The sequence below is a fragment of the Chenopodium quinoa genome, unplaced genomic scaffold (assembly GCF_001683475.1).
Source record: "Chenopodium quinoa cultivar QQ74 unplaced genomic scaffold, ASM168347v1, whole genome shotgun sequence".
Taxonomy (NCBI): domain Eukaryota; kingdom Viridiplantae; phylum Streptophyta; class Magnoliopsida; order Caryophyllales; family Amaranthaceae; genus Chenopodium; species Chenopodium quinoa.
Genome location: NW_018743516.1, coordinates 218,194 through 233,674, shown reverse-complemented (window position 1 = coordinate 233,674; position 15,481 = coordinate 218,194).

The window sequence follows — 15,481 nt, the reverse complement described above, 5'->3', positions numbered from 1 at the left end:
CTGAGGAACCTCCCCAGTGCCGCCAGGAAACCGGTTAGTCTCTGTAATTCCTTAACAGTGCGGGGTGACTTCATGTCAATTACCGCTTGTATCTTCTCGGGGTTAGCCTCTATCCCCCTTTGCTCAATCAGGAATCCCAGAAACTTCCCAGACTCAACACCAAAGACCCATTTCTTAGGGTTTAACATGATCTTATGCCACTTGAGTGTGGTGAAGGTTTCTCGGAGATCAGCAAGGTGATCCGCCTGCTGCTTGGATTTGAATATCATGTCATCAATGTACGCCTCCACATTCCTCCCAATTTGATTAATGAAGACCGTATTAATCATCCGTTGGAATGTAGCCGGCGCATTTTTCAAGGTAAACGGCATCACAGTGTAACAGAATAACCCCTGATCAGTGACAAAGGCCGTCTTCTCTTGGTCTATTTTCCACAGGGGTATCTAATGGAAGCCGGAGTAGGCATCCATAAAACTCATCAAGGCATGCCCGGCTGTTGAATCGACCAGACTGTCGATCTTTGGAAGCGGATAACTGTCCTTGGGACATGCCTTGTTGAGGTCTATGTAATCAACACAGATACGCCAGGTACCATTCGACTTCTTTACAAGCACAACATTTGCCACCCAATCGGGGAAATTGCATGGCCGAATAAACCCAGCATCCATCGGCTTTTTTACTTTGGCAGCTGCCGCCTGACTTCTTTCCTCGCCGTGATTTCTTTTCTTTTGCCAGATGGCCTTCTTTTTGGATCCACGGCGAGGTTATGGACAGCAAGATCCGGGCTGACTCCTGGCATCTCTTCCACTTTAAAGGAAAAAATGTCTTTGAATTCTTTCAGCAATAGGTGCAGTTCTGCACCCAACTTAGCATAAGAATCCATCCAACCTTAACCGTACGCTCTATATGGCTTTCGTCCAGAGGTATATCAATATGTTCTCCAGCTGGTTGGGGATAGAGCTCATATGACCGTTCCCCGATCAGTGATTGCTATTTTTTCTCTTTCTTCACCTTCACCAGCTGAGATGCCTTTCTTTTCTTCCCGGCTGCAAGTGGGGCTGGGGCGGCGTCCTTAACATTGTCAAAGTCTATTGGTTCCTGCCCTTGGCCGTCTGGGGCCACAGTATCCTTGACGGCTGAGAAGTAGCACTCCCGGGCCGTCTTTTGATCCCCATTCAAGGAACCAACAGAGCCATCATCCCTCTCATACTTAATGAGCATGAGAGAAGGGATGATTACAGCCTTGGCTTCATTGAGGGTTGGACGACCTAGGATAATGTTATAGGCGGTCAATTCCTCAACGACCAAGAATTTGACGACCAGGTGTCGTCCTTTTCCTTTTTCACCCACCCGGATAGGTAAGTCAATCTTACCGACAGGGTAAACCATCCCACCCTCAAAACCAACCAAAGGGTGGGTAACCGGATGCATGTTGCTGAGATTGTATTTTAGCTTTTGTAGGCACCGGAGACTGTTGATGTCCGACGAGCTGCTAGTGTTAAAAAGGATTTGACCAACCAGCTGATTGGCGACCTTACATTCAATGACGACCAGATCGTCATGCGGGCGACGGAAAGTGCCCTTATCCTTCTCAGTGATCATAACGTCTAGGAAGGAGGAGCTAGCTGTCGCTTGATCATCATCATCATCATCATTGTCCATCTTTCGAAAATGGCTCTTGGTGCCCGGATGGTAGGGCCACCGCAGGAGAACCCTCCTGCTATGGTGTAGACAAGCTGCTTATCAGTGCCCGAACTACTAGCAGGCTGGGGTGTCTTAGATGACTGCCCCGGGTTCTTCTTATTAGTCCCTTTGGACTTAGAAATATAGGACTTTAACATCCCCTTGTCAGCCAGACGGTCTGACGCCCGTTGAAGGCTAAAACAACCGTTGGTGTCGTGGCCAACTTCCTCGTGGTATTGGAAGAATTTATTTTTGTTCCTTGATTGAATGGAACTTTTCATTAGATTCGGCTTCTCTAGTGACAACCGGTCCTTGATCTCCATGAGGATGGAGTTGCAGTCCTTGTTAAACTCATACCTAGGAACGACGGTTTAAATTCTTTCTTTTTTATCTGGGACGGCTGGTCAGAATCACTCACCGCCCATAATTCTTTTCTCTTTTTGCTCTCATCTTTTTTCTTGGCCGGCTGTCTTTTTCTTGTCAGACTTCTTGGAGTCCGACTGGCTACCAGGCAAGCAGAGGTCGGTTGCTTGAATATAGCTTTCTGCCTCTCTCAGGCCCGCCTGTAAAGTAAAAGCCCCTTTTCTAACTAGGTCGAACTTAAAGGTCGACCCGTCTCTCAGACCCTTAAAGAAGTCTGTAAAAGCTACCTCGTCAGACAGTCCTTGAATTTGAATTTTGATCAGATTGAACCGCCTGACATAGGAGCGCAATCCTTCTCTCTCTCCCTGCTTAATGGTGCTTAAATCAAGACTTGTTTTCTTCGCAGGGATGTTCATTGAGAAGTTGGAAACAAACAGGAAGGCAAGCTTCCAAAAACTATCGATGGACCCGGCTGGCAAGTTGCCAAACCATTGTTGGGCAATGTCCTTCAATGTAGTCGGGAAGCATCGACACCAAGTGGCATCACCCAACCCCTGTATGTACATGAGGTTGGTGTAAGCCATGAGGTGATCTTCCGGGTTGGAGGTACCGTCATAGGTACCTACCAACACATTTTTAACCTTGGTCGGCTATGTCGCCTCGGTTATTTCCCGGGTGAACGCATAAGGTTGTTCACCTAAGCGGAGCAGACGAAGCTGCCAGTCCAGTGGTTGGACGTTGTTGTATGTCGCCTGACCTCCGAAGAGGGCCAACTGCATGAAATAAGGAGAATACAAACCGTAAAACAAAGGTGGTACATACGGTGCATTCCCAATCATCTAAGGGCCAGAATGGACGGTATTACCGCCTGTATGGCTCTCATGCAAGGATGGCACATTCCCTGCATATGTATTCTTAAAGCTATCTAGAAAGCTTGATGTAGAAGCTAACTCAGACAACTGCTGATTCCTCTTGTGGGTGATGATCTCCCGGGCGTCAAGAGTTGATTTTTTGTTTCCCACCGGTTGTTCAGTCCCGTGGGTGGTATTTGTATTCCTCTTAGGCAGAAGAATCTTGGACCAATTAATGGTCCCGGCTGCCTTCTCCTTTGGATGAGGAGTTGGCTGCCTATCTCGGGCTGATTTCCCCTTCTCCAGAGGATTCTTCCTTGCCGACTGACCCTTTCTTGGGCCAGCCCGGCTCTTGGTGATCAGATCCTTGATTTCACCCTTGAAACTAGTCATGAATTTCATGAGTTCGTCTCGAGTGACGGGAGCGGATCCACTGGCCGTATGGGTTTCCCCTTCCGGCTGTCCAGGGGGTCGGTTTGTACCCGCCTAGCTGGCACCCCGCTCCAGAGTGTCTTTGGGCCGGATGCGCTTTGGTTTTCAGAGAGCCATCACTGATTATATAAGTTTCAACCTGAGGATCATCATCCTCTTGGTCAGTAAAGACTTCCGGTTCGTCTACCGGACGCTCAGGAGGTGGTACAGACTCTTGAACCATCCTTGAGATACTCTCCCCACAGATGGCGCCAAATGTTTTGGGTGTTTTTGTCCGTCGAGAGAGTTACGTCACAAAGATTGGTCCGACTGAGCTGCACCTGCACAAACAACGGAGACTCCGGGTAGTAGAGCTCCGCCTCCAAAGATCAAGTTAGTAACTGGAAGGAAAATAAAGAGTACAGAAATTTAGGTGGGGATCTGCTTGGATTCCAAGCTTAGGTGTTTCTCTAATGAGAGAGAAAGTAGATTTAATAAATGATTGAATGTGTCCCCAAAATGGGAAAATATCTCCCTATTTATAGGGTCATTGGTAGAAGTGCCCCTATCTAGGTCACTTGACCTAGGTTTTAGTGGGCTGCGTCGAATTACGGTGCTTCTTGGGATTTGGGCCCTTGAAGGCCGCCATTTCAGAAGCTTATCTGAAGGGGACACATGTCAGGAGGCTATTGGGCCACTTGGGCCATCCTGAACTTGACACGTGGCCTCCTCTTGGTCCACATGTCTAGGGTATTTTTACCCTAAACAATTCCCACCAAAATTTAACCTACTCCTTCCCTCTCTCATCAACATTCACTCATCTCCCAACTACCTCATTCAATGAATTTCACTGAATTTCTCGCAAACATGCTGCTAGTTTCAAATTAATTGTGAGAAATCACTAGAAGTTCTACATAAATCCTAGGTGTTCTTTGGTTTTCCCTCTTCTCTCTCCTCTTCGCACTTTCTACTCCCTCTCATTTTCTCTAAAACCCTAACTTCAATTTCTTCATCTCTCTTAGAAAAAATGAGTAATAACCAAGATCCAAACGAGTCCCTTCTAGCAAGACCTCTGAGCAGAAGAATGACCCACCCTTCACACTGTACAGGCCGCAGCGAGGAACTAGAAGGTGGTGAGAAGGATGCCGTTGCCATTTTTCTAAACGAGGGCCCTTCTAAAGGGGCTGTTGTGGTGGAGGGTACTTCTAAGGAGTCATATCTGGTGGAACAAGGGTGCGGTGAGGCATCCATTGTAGTGGTGGAGGTACTTAACTCCCCGAGGTCCTAAATACAGTATTCTTTGAGGCCCTTAAGGCTCCTACTAACAGTGGCTCCGGTAGTTGGAGGAAAAGGGTGAGATCTAATTTTACTAATGACTACAACGACTGGACCCTGCTTACCTTTCCTATCTAAGGGAGAAATACCCAGATGACTTCCTCTCCCCCCCCCCACTGATAAGTGGCATTTATGCCACTATTTAGATCCTCTAATCGAGGTATTTTTCTACGTTTGTCCCTTGTTTGTACCCCTTTTGCTCCGTTTCTCTCTTTATTATGTTTTTGTGCTTTTCCTCGTGTTTTGTAGGCTTTTGGAGTTGATTTTGAGAGAATGAAGTGCTTGGAGAATTGGAGTTCATTTGAAGAGCTACAAAGGAAGTTAAGGAGCAAGCAAGCAAGGCCATGCGGACAGCGCGGGTCGCGCTTTCAGAATGGCGCAGGCGCGCCAAACCCAGCGCGGGCATGCCTAACATTGGGGTCGAAAATATTGGAGGCAGAATGTAGGCGCGATTTGGGCGCGGCTTAGGCGCGGGCGCTCCTAAGATAGGCGCGGGCGCTCCTAAGATAGGTGCGGGCGCTCAAGGGCCTGAACTCCAAAACTAACCTTTGTTCACTCTATTTCTTGAAATGTTTTCCGATGCGTATGACAAGCTTTTGCGTTCTTTGTCCGGTTATTTACTAATAAGGTCAATCTTGGACCTTAAACAAGACTTTCTCGGGAAGTAACCCGTGTTTATATTGCTTTTACTTTTCTTTTATATCTTTTAATTTTGTTTTCCTCTTGTTTATCTTTGTATATAGGTACTTGATGTCTATACTTTTGCGCATGACCTTGGACCGAGAACCATAAGAAGTAGCAAACCAAGGAATATCTGTAAATGGAAGTTGAAGCATCAAAGAAGAGCAATTTAATGGAAATGAGGAAATGACTTAATTTGCGGGTTTCTACACCCACCTAACATTTTGGTTCACTCTTTCCATCTCCTCTCTTTTGTTGCTTTACCTTCTTATTTGCATGTGGTTTGAAAGATACATGTTTGTGGTTTTGTTGTTTCCTTCTTCCCTTTCTTGGTCTCTTGATTGCTTGATTTACCCCCTCCATACATACTAAGGTTTATTTTTGACTTTGGTTATTCTATATTTGGATGGCCATGAGCGCCTTATTGATTTGACTTTTGGTATACATGGATTTGTTGATCATGCTCTTATCTTGCGCAACTGTATAAACATTCTCAAGTTGTTCTTGTCTTGTGAATATTTGCTTGTATGGAGTCTTTTCCTTTAAAAACAAGGCAAGTTTTCGTATGTGTTTTATTCATTCTTGTTTTGGACTTAATGTTTTGAGCTTGTGTCCTTGAAGGCTTTCCTTCTTAATTGGTAATGGTATGCACGGTTTGAGAGTGTTTTGGGTTGACTTAAACATATTTTAATGCTAAGGTAGCGGTTTTAAGAACTTAGGGATACTTGTAGCCTTAATCCATGGTTGTGGTAAGACGGTGTCGCTCTCCATAGTGGATATGAACCCCTTAGGTCGGTAATTGCTATACAAATCCCGTGTGAGGTTTATTTGTTCTAGCCTTCATCAACTTTGTTGAGTGGCATATTTGGATCCTTGGTTATGAATTTTTCAATCCAGAGTTTGACTTCTATCTACCCGAGATCGTGACCGAACCCTTTAAGGGAGGACATAGGCATTTTTCATTTTCTTATCCTTCTTTTTGTTTTGTTACAAAATTGGTTTTCTTTTAAATTTGCCCCTCTTGCTAACCCTTTGAGCCTATTTCCCTTTCTTGAGTTTTGAGCCACATTACAAACCGAATGACCTTTTGTTCCCCTAAACCTTTTGTTTATGTGAAGCATGTTGGTTTGAGAATTGTTTTGTGTTGATTTTGAACACAAACGAGAAAGTTGTAGTTCTTTGGTCAAGCAAGTGAGTAAACTGTGATTCTATTCAGTGAAATAAGAGCAAATGCTTATGAAAAGCCGTCCTTACTCAAATAAGGTAAGGACCAAAAAAAAAAACCTTCATATCCATCGTGTTTGAGCATTGAGGACAATGCTCCGTTCAAGTGTGGGGGAGTCCTGTTTCTTAGTCTTGTTAGTGTGTGTTTATTGAATAAGTGTGGGGGAATACCACCAAATTTTTAAATTTTTCAAAAATTTTCCCACCTTACACCCCAAGCATACCCTTAAAACCAATAAAAGACCTTTAGACCCTATAGAGTTTAGTCTTTATCGATGGAGGAAGATAGTTGTCAAGCTTATAGAGAGAGAGTGCATAGCCAAGACGTCGGGATAACCTTCTCATCGTTTTCATTTCTTTATCTTTTTCCGGTTCCTTCGAGGAACCATGAGAAGCCCACCTAATGGTTGACTTGACTTGAAGCTAGTGGAGAGAACGCGGCTAGCTAGTTTGGGATGAAAGGTGAATTGTACGGCTCTTAGTTCTCTATGCTTAGCTTAGTCTATGTTTCTTTCAACCCTAAACATCTTGGAACGTGCATACCCTTATTTGTTTAGAAAGTTGTGCATTCATAGGTGCTTGTTTCGTTCCAAAAAGTCCACCAAGAACGTCTTGTTTTTGTGTTTATTTTATTTGTCTATGCATTGCCTTGTTTGTGTTGCTTTATGTGTAGAGTTATGGGTTAAACTCTTTGGAAACCCTTACGAGAGCACACTCGTCCTCATAGGCGACTTTGAGGTTTAAATGGCTTGTTGTTTACGCTAAAAACAACCGTGATTCATACGAAAGTGAGTTAGTGTATATTCTTTTTCACCCCTCTCCTTTTAGTGTTATTAGATCCTTTTTCTTTCTTTTTGTTTCTGCTTTTGTTCTTGCTTGAGGACAAGCAAGAGGCAAGTGTGGGGGAATTTGATAAGTGGCATTTATGCCACTATTTAGATCCTCTAATCGCGGTATTTTTCTACGTTTGTCCCTTATTTGTACCCCTTTTGCTCCGTCTCTCTCTTTATTATGTTTTTGTGCTTTTCCTCGTGTTTTGTAGGCTTTTGGAGTTGATTTTGAGAGAATGAAGTGCTTGGAAAATTGGAGTTCATTTGAAGAGCTACAAAGGAAGTTAAGGAGCAAGCAAGCAAGGCCATGCGGACAGCGCGGGTCGCGTTTTCAGAATGGCGCGGGCGCGCCAAACCCAGCGCGGACGTGCCTAAAATTGGGGTCGAAAATATTGGAGGCAGAATGAAGGCGCGATTTGAGTGCGGCTTAGGCGCGGGCGCTCCTAAGATAGGCGCGGGCGCTCCTAAGATAGGTGCGGGCGCTCAAGGGCCTGAACTCCAAAACTAACCTTTGTTCACTCTTTTATCCATAACTTTTGACCTACAAATTGGATTTAGGTGATTCAAGTTGCATTAGAAACTAGACTTAAAGAGCTTTCCAACGGTAGGTTGCACGCCCACAGAAGCCTCCTAGAACAGAAGTTATGGCCATTTGAAAATGAATGTCGCTGCCAGGCCAATCCCAGTGCGCGGGCGCGCAGGCAAATATCGCGGGCGCGCACGAGCAGCTACGGGTCTTTTAAACGCTTCTTCCTCTCCTCTTTTTGAAAGTTTGGATTGTGGGTTTCTTTGGGGTTTTCTCTCTCCTCTTTGAGGGGTTAAACCTTAACATCTCTCCATCAATCTTCACATAAATTAGGCTTAGATTTAGTTTTAATCTTTGTTTTTATACTTTGTAATGTAGATTAAGAGTAATTCAGGGTATTTTAGAGAGAGAAAGTGAAGAGCTTCAATGGTGGATTGAAGAAGATGAAGATGCAAAGTGACATTGTTTTGGATTCCTTTTCAATACTTCAATGAGCATTCTAAACTCTATCTCATTTATTGTTCTTTCTTAATTTCTTGCTTGATTAGAGTAGTTGTTTAGTTTAATTGCTTCTCTTTGTTCTTCTTGTTGGGTTTTGTGTTAGTTGTTCATGATTAGTGAGTAATTCCCTTTACTAAGGGATTGGTGATAGCATGTGGTGAATCTTGAATGTATTAGGCTAGACAAATGTTGGTTATATGTGATTAAATATACCTTGTAACCATGTTTTACTAATTACTCCATGTGAATGGCCAATCATGTGTTGTAATTGGGTGGATTGAACTAAGTTATGACGATAGTGTAACTTAGGGATATCCATTAGGTGATCGATTCTATGCAAAAACCTTAACTTTCACAGCTTATGACGATAGTATGAGCATGTGTTAAGTTGGGAAAGCCTTTGACCCCGATAGGTGGTTAGATGGTATTGTTGGTATTGCCTTATATGAGATATTTGGTTTGCATGTAAACTCATTTCCATTGCCTAACTTTATTGAAGATCATTGTCATGTTTGACCCTCTCCCTTGGTGTTAGTTTAACTTAATATTAATCTCATTTTGTTTATTGTTCTATCCATCATATCTCTTTGACCTAGCTTAATTGGTGGTGGTGTTGATAGTGTTTATGTCGTCTCCGTGGTTCGACCCTCTACTTACCACTAAACTTTGTTTAGTGTAGGTGTAGGTTTATAAATATTGTTTGGTTGAGGGTAGTTAGTCCAACGACCTAATTATCCTTCACCACCCACTAACAGATCTTGCAGCGTAACTATTGCTAAACCCTAATTTTGATTTGGTTGTTTTGATTTACTTTTGATTTGGTTAGTTTGTGAATTATGGTGTTCATCATTGTTGAAAGAATGTGAAATGTCTTTTTGTGAGTCCCTACAAATGTATCATGCTTGATTATGCTGGTTAATTGTGGTGCTTGGAGATTTATGCTGCTATATGTCTTGGATTGGCTTTACCTGGCCTACTGGATTGTGTTGGATGGTTGTTTGAATAGCCTGCTAGATTTTGTTTATGTATGTTAGTGTTTATGATGTTGACGTTTGTTGAATGGTTGTTTGTATACACTAATAGATTGTGTATGTGCTTGTAGTTACTCATTTTACTTAATAGCCAAGGAAATGCATGATTGATGAATGATGAGCCATGCCAAGGACCCTTTACAGTCCCAATTTGAATGTTGCCTAGTACTTCTTGCAAGTCAGTGCATGTGGCTTTGTATATGAGTCTCCTATAAATTCCAAATGATGAAGGGACTCACTTTAACTTGGATGTGTAGGTTAGTTTTGCTCCAACAAATGCATTTTAAGCTTGTTGTTAAGGTAACAACCTGCTACATTTCACTGATACTAAAGTAACCTCTCTAATGGAATTCATTTAAAAGCTACAAATCCATATTTCATTCATTACAAAACCAAAAGTTACATGTTAAGAGTCCCTCCTAAACATTTATTACATGACTGCCAAAAAATAAGAAAGTTTATCTACCAAAATACACATAACCAAACCATAATAAGCATGAACAAAAAATAATAGCTTACTTATGATAAAAACATATTGTGAGTCCTTGCTTGGTTATGTGTGGGAGTCATGTTCTGATTGAATGATGACCATAAGTTGTACCTAGTCTGCATCCACCTCCATCCGACTAAAGTCTGCATTTGCTTGAGTTGTTGGAATAAAAAGTGTGTCTAGGTGCTCAATTTCTTTTTGAATGAGTTCTCTTTCAACTTCCAAGAGCTCTGCAAGTAAACCTAGTTTGTCCAACCTTCTCTTGCTCATATGAGGTGGATTGAAGTTGTTGCCTCCTTGTTTCTCCACATTTTTTTTCACAACTGCTTGCGAAGTGATCCATGTATACTTGTTCAGTATTGGATCAATCCGCTCATATACTTCATACACTTTCTCAATTAGTTCATCTATTGTGGTTGGAAAGGACTAGTATTGTAAAGATTGAATAACCTTGAAGTCTTGAACAGACCAAGGTCTAGGACATTAAGATATGGAGATTGTGCTGGTTGAAACAACATTTGTATGTTGAAATTATTACATGTACATGTTGCAATGAATTCCTCATTTCTAGGAATTTGATGTGGCTTTTCATTATCCCATTGAACGAATATGTCTTTAGAAAGACTAGGATGCCATTTCATGTGAATTGCTGGAATGATGTAGTTCACGAGCATTTTCCTAATTTCTTCTTTTGTCACACTCTGCACTGCCTTTATCTCCATGACCCCTGCATAGTAAATGGAAAAAATATCATACTTACCATCATGCAGCATATTTCCATTGATGTCATAAAGGGTTTTACCAATCATCCCCATAAACATAGCTTTAATTTTGTATCTCTTGGATTATTGACATCTATAGAGGTTTTCTTCCTTTGGTAAGAGGTAGAACCTCCTTGTTTCTAGTTTTATATAGAACCATTTTTCATCTATTTGTATAACCTGTTGCATATCCATGAAAGTTGGGTCCCCAACTGCTGGAATAGGGTGAATATGCCCTAATGCCTACTTCAGTCTAGCTATTTTGTAATTTGATGTGAGTGTTGGATGGTTCGTTCTTGTATGTGTTCTTAGTCTGCCTTTTTTCTTCAAGTTATGGAGAAATCCATGTGACACTTTCAAAGCAGCTGCATAACTCCTTTCTGTTGTCCTTTTGTATAAGAGTACTGACTGCAAGGACTCAATAGAAATCTCCCCGGGATTAGGACCAGTTTTCCCAAGTTTTTTGATCCTATCATCAATGACATTCCCTTATGCTATACTTTGCTTGACAAACAACCATACCCTCAGTGATGCGCTTCTGTGAAAGCAATATTTTCTTTCCAGTTGAGACAAAAACCCTCTAGGTAATTCCCCACCATGCATGTTTACAAGAAAGTCATCAAGCATTTGGTGTTTTTGCTACACATTAAATTTCTTCCTGCTTGTCACTTGTGTCTGCCCTTATTCTTCCCCTTCAGTGCTATCCAACTCAGCCTCATCATCCATGCTTACATCAGCACTGCTGCATAGAATTGGCCCTTCATTTAGTATCTGCTCTATATCAAAAAAATTCCTGATCGAATCCATGTGTGTTGTGTCCTTATTTCCTGTATTTGCAGATTTGAAGGATGGTGATGAAGTTTTTTTTCTACTGACGTTTTTTAAAAGTGGTGATGAAGCGAAACCCTAATGATGCCCATGGTGGCTTCGGTTAGTGTAGACACCCATTTGTGTCTCCCCAAAACCAAACCCAGTGATGAGTACCTTTCACGTTGAATCGTAATCGAATGAACTGAAAGTGTGGAAAGTCTAGTGTTGCGGGAAGTTTTATTTTCTTTTCTCTTCTCTCTGTTTTTAAAAACTTATTTTAAGAAAACAGCCAATCCAGTTTGGTTGGTCCATGATATGGGTCCAATAGTAGTGTAGTTGGATGGGGCTTGCAAAGACCTTTCCAACGTTATATTATAAGCCCAATTCCGATGAATATTGAGGATGTTATGGCCAATTTACTAAACTGGGCCCGGTTTGAGCTTTATATACGGCCCAATGATCTAGGGGAGGGCCTAATATGATTTATCATTCCTAACGCAATTAGGATTGGTTTTGGTCTTCTAGAATCTTCTAGAAGGTTCTTTTCATTCCTAATTCAATTAGCATTGATAAATTGAATTTTGACTTTTCAGAGTTTTAATCAAAATCAAATATCATTTTTGAGGAAATTATATGATTTTATCCTCCAGTACGGCAAATTTATCTGATTTTTGAAAACGCGTTAAAAACAGGCTTGGCGCCTAACCCCAGGCCTTGGCACTTGGAACCAGGCCTGTGCGTCAGACTCTGTTTTGTTTATTTTATCTTTTTTGGCTGATTTTCTCTATAAATAACGTATTAAAAACTCCGTTTTCATTCACCAATTCTCCGGATTCACAAGTTTTCATTCGCAATAATTAATTCTTTAGCATTCTTCAGTTCATTCATCTCTTTCAATTCTTTTCTAAAATTTTCTTTTCATACAAAATTCCGCATTCACAAGATTTAGAAACACCTAGCCATATTCGAAGTTGCCTTCGCCCTAGACGTGAAAGGTTTTAATTTCTGAGGGTTTGGTCCCAAATCTCTCTTTCAATTATTTAATTTAATTGTTTGTTTTATTATTTTCCTTGAAGTTACTAACGTGTGTATTTTGTTATTAGAAAGAGGTACGAGGCATCAAAGTAAGTGCTTTAATTGATTAATTGATGTGATGTAGAAATCATGTTTACATTGTTCTTATGATATTCCTAGTATCATGTCTAGGGTAACTTTAATACTAAATATGATTCCTGCGATGCTTCCTATGTTCTTCCTAATATTTATGATTGTTAGTATCATGTTAGGGTTAAAGATTTGATTTTTATTGCTTAGTGACATGCTAGGGTTTGTTATTAATCTTGTTAGTATCATGCCTAGGATCTTGCTATTATTATGCTTTAACATAATTCATGATTATTTTTATTATTATAATGTTGTAATTATTATTATTATGATAATGATTATTTTATTCATGATATTATTTATTATGTTGCTTGATGATTATTTATTTATTGCTTGATCACAATTTTATGCATGTTTAAAGGGAATCTATACTTGTAATCACACTTAATAAGATAATTAATAATCTTGTTTAGGGTTAATGTGATTATAATTCAAGTGATCTCCAATAATAGATTTATTTGTGTATTAATATTCAACCAACATAGATAAACAGGTTTAGGGTTAATCCTATTGATTGCATGTTAATTAAAAAGCGCACATGAATACGATCAGAATAAAGTAGAGGCCTATTATTAGGGTAGGTTCAATCTCTTTTAGGTTGGGTTTGTACCTTCATCCCCGAACCCTTATTTGGTTCTAGACCTTATGGAGTTGACGATCTCTTGGATCGTTAAGGGGTGTAACCTTCACCTCGTGAACGGTTTACAAGTTCCTTAAAAAACTTGTTGGCGACTCTTTTGCTCTATTTTCTTCCCTTTTGGACGCCACCGTACTTTAGTGTATGATCACAGTGGGGTTCAAGCTAGTGGGATTTAAAGCTTGAAATTATTCCCTACAGTTTTTGAAATTCGTGAATAAACATGCCAAGAATTCATAAAAACTAATGTGAGTTTTAAGAAAACTTACATATATCGGGAAAATAGATGAAAAGAGCTTTGATTTGCAACAAATTTGAGCGAATTCGGTTGAGAAATGAGCAAGCACCGAGCAATTGAAGTTTTCGGACTTTCAGTAAAATGAACGGGAAAGGGGTATTTAAGGAAATCCCCGTGCTGGCGCCAAGCCCTGTGCATTGGCGTCACAAATTCGGCTTGGCGCCATGCGCCAATATCAGCGATTGGCGCTAATGCTAATAAGGTGGCGCTGATGGTTTTTCAGTGGCGCCAAAGCACCCAGCCACCTGATGAGGTTGTGCTAGCTTTCTGTAACATATTTTTTGGGTTCCTTTGTACGCCAGTTAGCCCCTCTAAGCAATTTGACATGATTTAGTAATCGGCTTGATTACGTAAAGTGATCAACCTGATGAAATATCGTCTCACCTAGCTTAAAGCGCCTAAGCATTGGCTCATTAGCAATAGGCACCGAACTATAGGTTCAAAAGCAAAAGGGCACCGACGTACAGGTTCAAAGCAATAGAAGCGCCGATGTACAGGCATAACGGGAGCAAAGTTCAGGCGAACTTTTAAAGATCGACAGGCGTGAATCTTCAGTGATTCCCTTAAGAGAATTATCGCATCAAATGAGGATGACTTCAAGAGAAGATATCTTGGACGGCATTCCCTAGCTTGCAGAGAGCCATCACAAACAATTGGAGGTAATTTCGGGCGAAGTTGTCTTCGATCATATTCCCTTAGGCATGGAAGATGGTCATAATGCGGATGGAGATTGTTTCAAGAGAAGCAATCTTCGATAGTATTCCCTTGGATGTGGAGTATTATCAATGCGGATGAGGATTGTTTCAAGTGAAGCAATTTTCGATGGTATTCCCTTGGATGTGGAATATTATCAAAGCGGAGGAGGATCGTTTCAGCGAAGCAATCTTCCATATTGGAAGCAGTTACAGGCGTAGCAGTTTTCAAGCGGGATGGCATTTTCTTGCTTGCAGGAGGTCTTCAAAACATCGGTTACTTTCAGAGACGTGTGCTCGACGGTGCAAGATACGCGTTTCTTAACTCTTTTATCTATTTAACTAACGCTAGTTTTGCATGTATCGGCGTTACAAGAATGATCTAGGATCGCAGAACGTTCTGAATCATTTTCCGTCCCTATCGATACTTTGGCTTTCGTCTTTTGAAACTTGCGTTTCTCCAAACTCAGTCAAAGTGGGGGCTTCTGTAGACACCCATTTGTATCTCCCCAAAACCAAACCCAGTGATGAGTACTGTAGGCGTCGCTTGAAGTGCGCCTACGTTAAAAGCATTTGATGAATATGCTTGGCACTCATAGGAAGTAGGAATTGACATAATACGATTAGGGACAAGGAAAGTAGGGAGCCGCCAACAAGTTTTTAAGGAACTTGTAAACCGTTCACGGATCATAAAAAGGCAACCACGATAAAGGGACAACGATAGGCAACAACGATTGACCCGTGAAGGTTACACCCCATTCATAATCCGTGAGATTACTAACTCCATATAGTTCGGAACCACGAAAGGAGGATCGGGGATGATAGTACGAAGTGAGTCATGGAGTCACATTCGCCCGTATTGGCCTCTACTCGATTCTTATATTGAAAAGCATTCCTGTGATCTCAAAGGCATACAAACAATAATTCAATTCGCTCCAAACTATTATTTAACTAAATTGGTTTAATATTAATGCACACATAATTCTAAAATATTGTGATCACTTCAATTAATAATAAGATTAAAAGGATCCTAAACCGGTTGTCCAAATTATCTTATTAGGCGTGATTTTCAATTACATATTCCCTTTAAACATGCAATATAGTGATCAATAAATAATAATAGAATAAACATTAATATTGGAAGCAATTTAACAGTATTAGCGTTTGTCAAATCAAATATAAAATAACCCTAA